The sequence below is a fragment of the Haematobia irritans genome, chromosome 1, assembly GCF_050003625.1.
Source record: "Haematobia irritans isolate KBUSLIRL chromosome 1, ASM5000362v1, whole genome shotgun sequence".
NCBI lineage: Eukaryota > Metazoa > Arthropoda > Insecta > Diptera > Muscidae > Haematobia > Haematobia irritans.
The window spans coordinates 110,248,803-110,260,801 of record NC_134397.1 but is presented as its reverse complement, the minus strand read 5'-3'; the positions used below and the strand labels follow the sequence as shown (position 1 = coordinate 110,260,801).

At 31.2% G+C, this 11,999-nt stretch overlaps 1 long non-coding RNA gene across 1 annotated transcript; it reads right to left on the bottom strand.

The window, feature by feature from the left end:
- Positions 1-575: 575 nt before the first annotated feature.
- LOC142241294 (uncharacterized) lies at positions 576-1,518 on the bottom strand. Its single transcript, XR_012723562.1, has 2 exons — positions 793-1,518; positions 576-730 (listed from the first exon to the last, which is right to left on the bottom strand). It is a non-coding gene; the product is annotated as an uncharacterized LOC142241294 (long non-coding RNA).
- Between the last annotated feature and the right edge of the window lie 10,481 nt (positions 1,519-11,999).

The window sequence follows — 11,999 nt, the reverse complement described above, 5'->3', positions numbered from 1 at the left end:
TACGATGAATAAAAAAGGATAAGTCAAAATGTCCAAACAGCGAGTTCAAATTAACTACTCTCTGTTCCACGTGGTCATAATTTTTATTCACAAAAAACATTGTATTACGAACTTTCATCATAAGTTTTTATAATAAAGTACTTTTGCTTAAAGAAAGTTTAATTTTAATGTATGAAAATTTGCATAATAGCAAAACGGTTTGTTGTTCCTTTAATTATTTAATTTCTCTGTACTGTGGAATGATTGTTTTAAAAATAGTTTAGTCGTCGATATTTTAAAGAGACTGTTAACCAATTTTTATTATCGGGTTTCCCAAAAAATAAGTAAGTAATCCAAACTAATACTGACTTTTTAACTTGGTAGAGGTATATAAATCTTATGGCGTTGTGAAAACGAACTAAAATACAATGTTATAGATGAACTAAAATTTAAGAGAATTATAAACTAGACAAGTTGAAAAAAATCGTAAGGGCTAAATCATGGTCAATATTACTACAGTTTAGTTCATTTTGCAATGGAAAAGGGTTCACTGTTTTTTCAGTGTATAAAGCAATTTTTCTTCAATAAAAGACATGTTTTATTAATATATTGAATATATTTATTAAGAATCAACAGCAACAGCATTAGTATTCCACTATTTCCAATTTCCATGTATTTTTCTTCTTCTTGTATCTTCCACTTCTAATAAGTTGCTGCCAAACTATTTTGTCCTCCTTTTCGATTTCGATACCTACAAATATCAAAAATCATAAATCAATTTGTTCACAAAAGTTTAGCGTAACTGAATGTTACCTGATAATTTAAGATTCCAAAATGAATACGAATGAAGGGTTGTTATTCTTCTGGTGTTTTCTTTCTTTGTACACCATCACGAACATTGATAGATTATTAAAACACTGTTGTGCGCTTGTTAAAACACTATTGTGCGCTGGTGCGTTGTCTTGATGTTTTTCTCGAATTTGTACATTTAATTGATCCAAAAGGTTGCAAAAGTACTCTGAATGTATTGTTTTACCCTTTTGCAGATAGTCAATCAATAAAATACCTTTGAAGTCCCAAAAAACCGTTGCCATAACCTTACCAGCCGATTGAATTGTTTTTGCCTTCTTTGGATTGTTCTTCTGTCTCTGGAGTATAGTGGTGGATTCATGTCTCATCAACAGTTATGAAACGATGCTTAAGATTCCTTTTATTTCGCGTAAAACGATCCAAACAAGCTTGAGAAATTTTCATTCTTTGCGTTTTTGATCGACTGTTAACAAATGCGGCACCCATCTTGCAGAAAGCTTTTTCATCTGTAGTTCTTCATGCTAAATTAAAAGGACTCGATCATTTGAGATGCCCATGATATTAGCAGTTTCACGCACTTTTATTCGTCGATCATATCATGCACTTTGGCTACAATTGCTGTTGTTGTTGCTGTTTTTGGACGTCCACTACGTGGTTCATCTTCAATGCTTGTACGACCACGTTTAAATTCAGCAACCCAATTTTTTACTGTTGCATATGAAGGAGCACTTTCACCTAACACATTCACCAAATCATTATGAATTTCTTGGATGTGTCTATTTTGAACACCTGTTTCTATATGAAGGAGTTGCCTGATCGAAACAAAATTTAATATGTGTTCATAACAGAGATGGAAGTTTCCAAAACACTTAACTTTTTTCTGTCTATACCGCGCTTTTTGTGCTAGGGTAAGAAGTTTCCGAACTGCCTCGTATTAAACTAGTAAATACAATCGCACAAAGTTCCGCTAAAGACTTTCATGGTAGCTGTTGCCGATCACAATATATATAGTTTTATTTTTATATAAGTGAATTATTATAAGTGAATGTGTGAAGTCTGATATTTATGAAATAAAACTGTGGTTGAACTTATGATTTAACTTCCTAAATTTATGTTTAGTTTAATAACTAAAGCACCTTTATTATTTTGTTTAGTCAGAGTTTTAGTCGATTAAAATTGTAATTGATATTAAAACTGTTCTTTCATAAATGAATATCTTATGCGTCTTACAGATTAAAAGTTTTTCCGGACGGAATGTCTGTGTTTGTAAAGAAACTTACAGGGTCCAATTGATACGACAATTCGTTGATGATTAAATATGTTAATCGGTAAATGTGTTATCGATCCCATAAACATGCAGCAGTATCGATTATGCCTTCGGACTTAACTTATAATGAGGCCAATATATGCACCCTCAAAAAAAAATCGCTTCTGTAACATATGCCCCAAACACATTTTGCTTCAATCATATATGGTTTCACTATTGTTTGTATTGTTCTAACATATTATGTTTCACGTTTGGCATACATTGGTAGAAAAAAAAATTAATGAAATTTTCTTTGTGTATGTACACAGAAAAAAATTTCTGTGTAAGAAAAATTTTTCCAATTAAAATCTTAATTGAGTTTTAAACAATATTCAATTAAAAATTTAATTGATCCAACAAATTTTTTAATTGAAATAAGAATCAATCACACAAATTAATAGTATCAATTAAATATTTAATTGGATCAATTAATTTTTTAATTGACTGTCAATTCATTTTTTAATTGATACTATCATTTCTGTGATTGAAGACATTTCAATTAAAAAATTAATTGGATCAATTAATTTCGTGATTGAATCAGAAAAAAAATTTTTTGTGTGTATATTTTAAAGACGCCAATTGGTTACTTCCATTCATTTACATGCAGCATACTCTCTAGATCTGTCTATTTCTAAATTAATATATAGTTGCATCCAAGCATATTATATTTACAAACATTTTATGTCCCAAGCATAATATGTTCTAACATATTAACATATATGTCCCAAAAATGTTATGCGAATTAATAACACTGCAAAAAAGAATCGCCAAAAAAGTAGTGAAACTGTTTTTTTGTGTTCGGAAGTGGTGCAAAATTGGCGCAGAAGCGATGAATTTAAGATGGGCATGTCATAGGACGGATGCCTACCATTTCAATAACCGTCGCACCGAATTTGCCTCACTTTTTAAGGTGTGATCCGAATTCAGTGTGAATTAAAAGATTTTGTGATATTTTCCCAAATAAATAATGGGAAATGGTTTGACCTAAAATATTTTAAAAAATTCTCAATTTTTCTGGAATGGAATTGGCATTTTGTCGACATAATTTAAATAATTTGTATCATTTTATTAATTGTTACTTTTTTATCCTATTTGAAAAAAAATACCCATTAGAAAAATAAAAAGAATGAATTATAAAAATTCAAAACACTTCCTGTGTAGTTAAAATAATTACCTTCTTTGTGAGGACATTTTTGGAAGTGCTTTTAAAGTTGTGCCTTTATAACAATTTTTTTGCTGGGAAAAAGTGTGGAACTACTTTACTATAAATTAATTGTCTTGTTAAGCTGAAGGCTGATTTTTTATTTATTTTTATAAAATAAAACTTCATAAGACCCAGAGAAGGAATATGATCACCTCAAACATGTTTTAAGAGCAAAATATTATTTTTGGGTGGTGACCATGTAACATGGCTTTCGCAATCATGTTATTTTCTAGGAAATAATGTATCTGATTTCGGCAAGCATGTTATATTTAATGAGAAAATAACATTTTAGTGACAAACATGTTACATGGTCACCATACAAAAATAACATTTTGCTCTTGAAACCTGTTTGAGGTGATCATATTCCTTCTCTGCGTGAACTTCAGTCCATTAATTTTTAGGTAGGGGGAGGGCTATAGCTTCCCCTAGGAAAATTGTCTAGCTACGCTAATGCTCTTAACTAACCTAGACTAATGTAATATTTTTTTTTAATAAACTTTGTAATAACTTCGTCATCATCGAAACATTATGAATGAATCACTCAATTCATTCATGAAATTGCAAGGTGGTACTACGTGGTACATTCCGAATTGAGCATTTGTGTGTATTTTTACAGATGTGCATATTTATATATTTTTAATTATAAACAATTACCAACTATAGAATAATTTATTAATGATTGATAGCAACACTAATAATAGCGTTAACCCAATCGTCGATAACAAGATAATAAGATTACAAAATAAATATACAAGGAAGGTGTTAGCTTCTAAAAGTATTTTTACATTACCTCTTGACAGTGTGTTAGTAGCGAAAATTTTTGGTATCATTAAAAAATAAATTTAGATGTTAGTAAATTAATAAAGTAAAGCTAGATACGTTAAACTGAGAAGATAATATACACTCAAAACAAAATTTTCACTAATTTAAAGATTTTAACCATCCTTAAGGATTTTGGTAATGTATACAAAGATACCTCTTTTTGACTAGCTAATTAGCTTTAAATCTAGACCCTATAAGATTCAATTTAGGATACAGATCTCATTTATCGATTTTTCTCCTTTTGCGATATACCAACCAAATGTATTATTGTAGAAATAAACGACAGTTATATCATAAAAGGGTTTATTAATTTAAACTCCTCTAAATAAGTATTAGCCTATTTTTGAAGTTTTTTATCTTTAATCCAAAGATTCAATATCTCAGTTAATTTACAGGTACTTTCCTTAAATCATACATGTATTACTTTACAAACAGTGAAACTTGCTTTAATTCAAAAACATACGTTCTTAGCGGAGGGAAGCAAATTTTAAAGATTCGTAGAAAAAACATTTAAAATAATGTAAGCCTATGAGCTTTCTTTATTTTAAAGAAATTTGTTCTTAATATTGCGCAAATTGCGTACCTGAAATTTTAGATTTATAAACTTTTGATATCCGTTTTGAACGCTGATAAAAAATTTGAAAAAGTTGGAAAGTAGTTTTTTCCCTATTTCGACAAAATCGAAAACTCAAAAATGTTTTTAAGTTAAAATCTCGAAAAGTAAACTTTTTCAAATTTTTAAAAACACGAAAGGTTATAAAGTCGAATTTTTGACTCTGATTACAATACTTAATTTTAATGGCAAATTTAATACTAAAGGCAGCAGTGAAAATACTAGGGATTTCAATCCATTTATAATACATCGCAATATCGATTTAAATATGAATTTTCGATTAGCGAGAAATTCTAAGAGTGAATAACAATGTTCGTCAGTCTGTTGTAATTACTCCTTTGCATTCAATAACGATGCTATAGAGGTGAAATTTAGTACAAGTTAATTGTTTTCTGCCATTTGAGATTTTTTTAACTTCGAAAATTAGATTTTCGTCTTTAGCAAAAGCTGAATACTGACGCAGATTCGTTCGAAGATGAGCTATATCGGTCCATGTTTTGATATAGTACCCATATTAACCGATCCCCAAATTTGGGATCACGGGCTTCTAGAAACCGCAGTTGTTTTCCAACCACACATATGGTGGGTATCGGTACATTTTTTGATCAACCCCAATATATGATATAACTTCTTGGACTTCTGGGAACCGCAATTTTTATCATAATTGCCTAAAATTGCAAATCTTGAATGTTTTGGAATGTTTTGATATAACCGCTACACTCATAGAAAAAATCATGCACGGCGTGCTCATTTCAAAACGATTCGTTCATGAAAGTGAATCGACACACATGTGGTGTCAAACTGAGAACAGGCGGTGTCAATCTGACAACGATAAAATGACACCATGCGTTGTCAAAACAACAACCAGCGTTCATGATCTGAAAACGTTATGTTTACGAATTTGTAAATAAAATTAAAAAAAAGATTTCCGCTACCGTGACTCGAACCTGTGTTTTCTGCACCATACGCGTACATTGCACCACCGAGGAGTTGTCATAATAACGTCTAACGATTATTTTAAGACTTTTCATGGTCAAACAAAAACGAATGCCGTTCATGAAATCGTGAACGCCCGTGGACGAAATTGTGAACATTCCGTTTTGATTTTTTGTGAACGTTTCCGTTTCATTTTGTCACCGTTCGTTCACGACTGTGGAACGTAATTTTTTTCTATTAGTGTATATCAACGGTTATTCCAATTTGACTTCATGCAAATTTTATACAGTGGGTATTAAGATCCCAGCAACAAAAATTGGAAGTTCTTCCAAACGCACAACTTTAAAAGCACTTCCAGAAGATGTACCCCAATGATGTTTTTTATTTGAACTACACAGGAAGTTATTTTCATGCAATTTTTATAACATGCTTTTTTCATATTTTCAATGGGTAATTTTAACTTTTTTTGTTTCGAATAGGGTAAAAACAGAGTAAGAATTCATAATATGGTACAAATTATTAAAATTTTGTCGAAAAAAATGCTAAATCCAACCTGAAAAAGTGTGAATTTTTGAAAATATTTGAGGTCAAACGTTTCAGACAAGCGTTAGAATCCATTAGAAATTATAATAAATTCAAAAAAAAAAAATTATTTGACAAAATATTACAGAATTTTTTAATTTACGTCCAAAACATTGAATTCGGATCACACCTAAAGAAGTGATGCAACTTCAGTGTAACGGTTGTTGAAATGGAGGACTTCCGTCCTATGACAAGCCCATGTTAAATTCATCGCTTCTTTACCACTTCCGGATTCAAAAATAACATTTTCATTACTTTTTTGGCGACGCTTTTTTTGCTGGGATATGCCGTATATATCCACCAAAAAAATCGTCGCCAAAAAATAGTGAAATGTTCTATTTGCATCCGTAAGTGGTGCAAAATTGGTGCAGAAGCGATGAATTTAACATGGGTTTGTCATATGACGGGTTAAAAAAGTCTGTGGTATTTTGCCAAATCAATAATTGTTATATTTTTTTATGATTTTGAATACATTCTAATGTTTGTTTAAAACGTTAGACATCAAAAATTTACATTTCTAGAATGGATTTAGCGTTTTTTTTTCGACAAAGTTTAAATAATTTGTTACATTTTATTAACTCTTACTGTGTTTTAAACGAATTAAAATTTCCGTTTAAAAGTATGGAAAAATCGAGTTTTAAAAAATCGAATTAAAATAACCTTCTGTACCCTCAAAACATCTCATCGGTAGCATATATATTTTCAGGATTTGTCCAAACAAAATATCGTTTGTATTGTTCAAACATATTATGTTTCACGTGAGGCATATATTTATTTAAGGCGTCAATTGATTACTTCCATTTTTTTACTTACAGCAAAATGCCATATTTTATTTGAATTTTTATTTGAACTCCAAATATTTATTTATAAACAAAATATAAAAGTCAACAAGCAATCACGGACATTTACATTTGACATATTCCTTGATGTTGGACTTTTAGCATCAATGTTAGGTTAGGTTAGGTGGCAGCCCGATGTATCAGGCTCACTTAGACTATTCAGTCCATTGTGATACCACATTGGTGAAGATCTCTCTTATTACTGCTGCCCGATTATAAGTTAAGCTCAATGACTTCAATGTGTTATGTTTATGTCTTTCGTTATCTCTACTCTCTCGGTCTCTCTTTCTAACCCCATATATGTTTATAAACAATTTCTAAATATATATTTGCATCCACACATGTTATGTTCCAAACATAATATGTTCTTACATATGAACATATATGTCTTAAAAATAATGTGCTAAAAATTTGAGATCCAAAATAATTTTGAAAAAGTTGATTTTTTGTTTTTTTTTTTTGTAAACTTTCAGCACAAGAAAGCTACTCTTCTACATTATCCTCTCATTTCAATTTTTATTTTTATTGTTAAGGATTCGCTAGAGTTAAGAGACCTGGGAAAAATTGAACTACACACGGTTAAAGCGAATTGCTATCCACGGTAAAGTGGATTGCTACACCCTCAAAAAAATCGCTTCTTTAACATATGTTCCAAACATATTTTGCAGGAAGCATATATATTATTGGATACTGCCGAAACATTAATATGTTTGTTTTATGTGAACATATTATATGTTTGGAAGCATTTTGAGCCCAAAAATATTGTATGCTTGGAAGAATTTTTCCAAAGACGATTGTGCTCATTCCCTAACATACTCGTTATTTTCACTTCCACGAAATATTTTAATTCTTGGCACCTTTTTCTGTAATACAAATAATGTTGAAGAAATTATTCACTTTTATAAATTTTTTTAAATTTTACCTCCCGTCTGCACGGAGAATCGAACCGAGGACCATACAGTTTGTAAGCCAACACACTATCCACTGGGCTACGTAGCTGTTATAGTCACCAGCAAATAATTATCGTTATAAGTTACATTTATATAGCATAGTTTGCAGCGCCCACGAGCCCATGCAAACATAACATTATTTAACAGAAACATACATTTGTTTGCCACGTGGAGCAGTGGTTAGCATGTCTGCCTTGCATGCAAAGGGTCGTGGGTTCAATCCCTGCTCCGACCGAACACTTTTTTTTAATTTAACTTTAAAACTTTGAAATGTGGGTTATTAAAGATTTATAGTCAGTAACAGTGCTTGATATAAACGAAATTGACTGATTTTTGGATAAAATATTATTTTTTTAAAGCAAAAATAACAATTTTGTAACAAAAAACTGTTTTTGGTACAAAACTTTAAAATTTGGTATTCAAAAACTCTAACAAAAAAAGAACGTGGAGTCGAGTATAAACATACATAAGTAATTTTATAATATAAACATAAATTTATTTAGGCGTGAACAATTTTTTACTAGCATTTAACACCATCGCTCTAAAAAGCCTTTTATTTTTCGTTAATAATTCATTTTAAAGAAAATAAACTTTTTAAATTGTTTTAGCTGCAAAACTCGAACTTAATGCCCGCTTTTATATTTGAAGGTGTCCGTCAACTCCTCGTGGACTACTTATTAATAAAGAGGAACTAAACTTTGTTTTTATATATTTTACTGTGTAATTTTTCACTATTTCCTCCTTATTTTATTTTACTATCCCAACTCTAAAAAGAGTATAGTGCCCTTTCGTTATTTTTATGAAGACCCCTGATTTCTTTTAACGAACCAAGAAAAAAATTGTGCCCATAATGCCAAAATGATAAACAAAACACATGTCCACACATACATAAAATGCTGCTCTCAAGGCGAAAACATATGCTGTTTGTTTTTCAAATGTCTATTCTCTTGGTTCCGAATGTCCATTCTCTTTATTCAAATTAAATAATATTTAGACTTAAGCATATCAAATTTTTGGCCTTATCATAAAACAGTTTTCCGAAACAACATTCTTTCGCTGTGTTATGTTGATATCTTTTGTCAACTCTCCCGGTTCCCATCTCTATTTCTTTCTCTATACTCTCTCTATCGCTTTGAATAAAATATCACAACATATGTATGTTTAGTCGAAATTTGTAAATTTATATATGTTTGCATTCACACATATGATTTTTATGAAACATTCATGCCCCAAACATAATATATTCTAACATATTAACATAGATGTCCCAAACATTTAGTGTTAGTTTAGGAACATTACATGTTTGCACTTAAATATATTGTGTTTTAAAATTGTACCCGAAACACATTTTGTTTATATCGGAACATATGAAAAACATATTTTTCTAAGAGTGTATACAGGGAACAGGCGAAAACTCTGCTATGGGCCGATTATGTCGGCCACAATTTTCAGAAATTCATAAACTGTGATCGGCACCTTATAAAAGGGTAATAATTTAATTTCTTATTTATATTTATTTACATACTGTATTGTCGTGAATTGCAATATTTGAACGTTAATGTTTATTTTTCATTAATGAAAAATATTGTTTGAAATTAAGTTATTCGCAAATGAATGAATATCGACAAAAGCAATGAGAACGATTAAGGCTTTCATTACGAAGATGATACTATTGCCTTTATGTATTGGCATCTTTAGAAAAAAATCAAGATCCGCAATGTGCTATGTTTATCTAAAATATCTCGTAAATCACAAGTTTTTTCTATGACGACACGGCATGTCTAGTCTCAATTGTTAATAAGGTATTAATTTGTAATTATTTTAAATAGCAATAGACGCCGCTAGCATGTGCTTAATTTTTTTGTTTCTTAGTACAAACGGAGGTTATTACAAGTAGTAAATTAAACAAACAAAACGTTATTTTTCAAAACTAAAGAAAAGAATAATGATACATCGTTTCATAATAATAACAATGACGATCATTGAACATAAAATAAAATAATAAAAAAAAATATAAAACTGTACAATTATTAACTATTTCCAAAATTAAATATATTTGTTGGGGGAGGCCATTGAATAACCCACAAATGATAAAATCAGTTAATAATTTATATATAATAACAATGGCTCCCCTTCCAATTTTCATTAATTTTTTTCTTACTTTCAATTTTGTTTTACAGACACGTGAAAGCAATTTGAGAGATTATAAATGAAGAATACTGATAAGCGGGTCGTTGGCTTTAACTATAACAATACCTGACTTTTTCTTCAAAGCTTCGAATTACCGCAAAGATTTTTCAACGCAAGATTTTGCCAAACATAATTTTTTATACCCTCCACCATAGGATGGGGGTATATTAACTTTGTCATTCCGTTTGTAACACATCGAAATATTGACTAAATACCCCATAAAGTATATATATTCTGGGTCGTGGTGAAATTCTGAGTCGATCTGAGCATGTCCGTCCGTCTGTTGAAATCACGCTAACTTCCGAACGAAACAAGCTATCGACTTGAAACTTGGCACAAGTAGTTGTTATTGATGTATTTCAAATGGGCCATATCGGTCCACTTTTACGTATAGCCCCCATATAAACGTACCCCCAAATTTGGCTTGCGTTTGCTCTAAGAGAAGCAAATTTCATCCGATCTGGCTGAAATGTGGTACATGGTGTTAGTATATGGTCTCTAACAAACATGCAAAAATTGGTCCATATCGGTTGACTTTTACGTATAGCCCCCATATAAACGGACCCCCAAATTTGGCTTGCGATTGCTCTAAAAGAAGCAAATTTCATCCCATCTGGCTGAAATTTGGTACATGGTGTTAGTATATGGTCTCTAACAACCACGCAAAAATTGGTCCATATCGGTCCATAATTTTATATAGCCCCCATATAAATCGATCCCCAGATTTGAACTCCGGAGCCACCTGGACGAGCAAAATTCATCCGATCCGGTTGAAATTTAGTAGGTGGTGTTAGTATATGGTCTGTAACAACCATGCAAAAATTGGTCCATATCAGTCCATAATTATATATAGCCCCTATATAAACCGATCCCCAGATTTGAACTCCGAAGCCACATGGACGAGCAAAATTCATCCGATCCGGTGAAAAACGTGGTGTTATTATATGGCCGCTAATAACCATGCCAAAATTGGTCCATATCGGTCTATAGTTATATATAGCCGATCCCCAATCACACAAAAATTGGTCCATATCGGTTCATAATCATGCTTGCCACTCGAGCAAAAATAGTCTAGCAAAATTTTATTTCTATAGAAAATTTTGTCGAAATTTTATTCCAATAGAAAATTTTGTCAAATTTTATTCCTATAGAAAATTTTGTCAAACTTAATTATATACGTATTTAATCGGCCATTTTAAGTTTAATATATACCACGTATGGACTACGTATATATTACGGTATTAGGAAGTTTTAAGATACCTTGTCATCGGCAAAAGTTACCGCAACCCAAGTAATTCGATTGTGGATGACAGTCTTCAGTAGAAGTTTCTACGCAATCCACACTAAAAAAAATATTGTCGTGAAGTCAAAGATTTCATGACTTTAAAATACGAATGCAAATTTTGCTTAGCATAGAAGACGCATTTCTCTAATAAAGGGTGATTCTTTTGAGGTTAGGATTTTCATGCATTAGTATTTGACAGATCACGTGGGATTTCAGACATGGCGTCAAAGAGAAAGATGCTCAGTATGCTTTGACATTTCATCATGAATAGACTTACTAACGAGCAACGCTTGAAAATCATTGAATTTTATTACCAAAATCAGTGGCAGAAAATCCGCTTTTTTATCGACAAATTTTGTTCAGCGATGAGGCTCATTTCTGGTTGAATGGCTACGTAAATAAGCAAAATTGCCGCATTTGGAGTGAAGAGCAACCAGAAGCCGTTCAAGAACTGCCCATGCATCCCGAAAAATGCACTGTTTG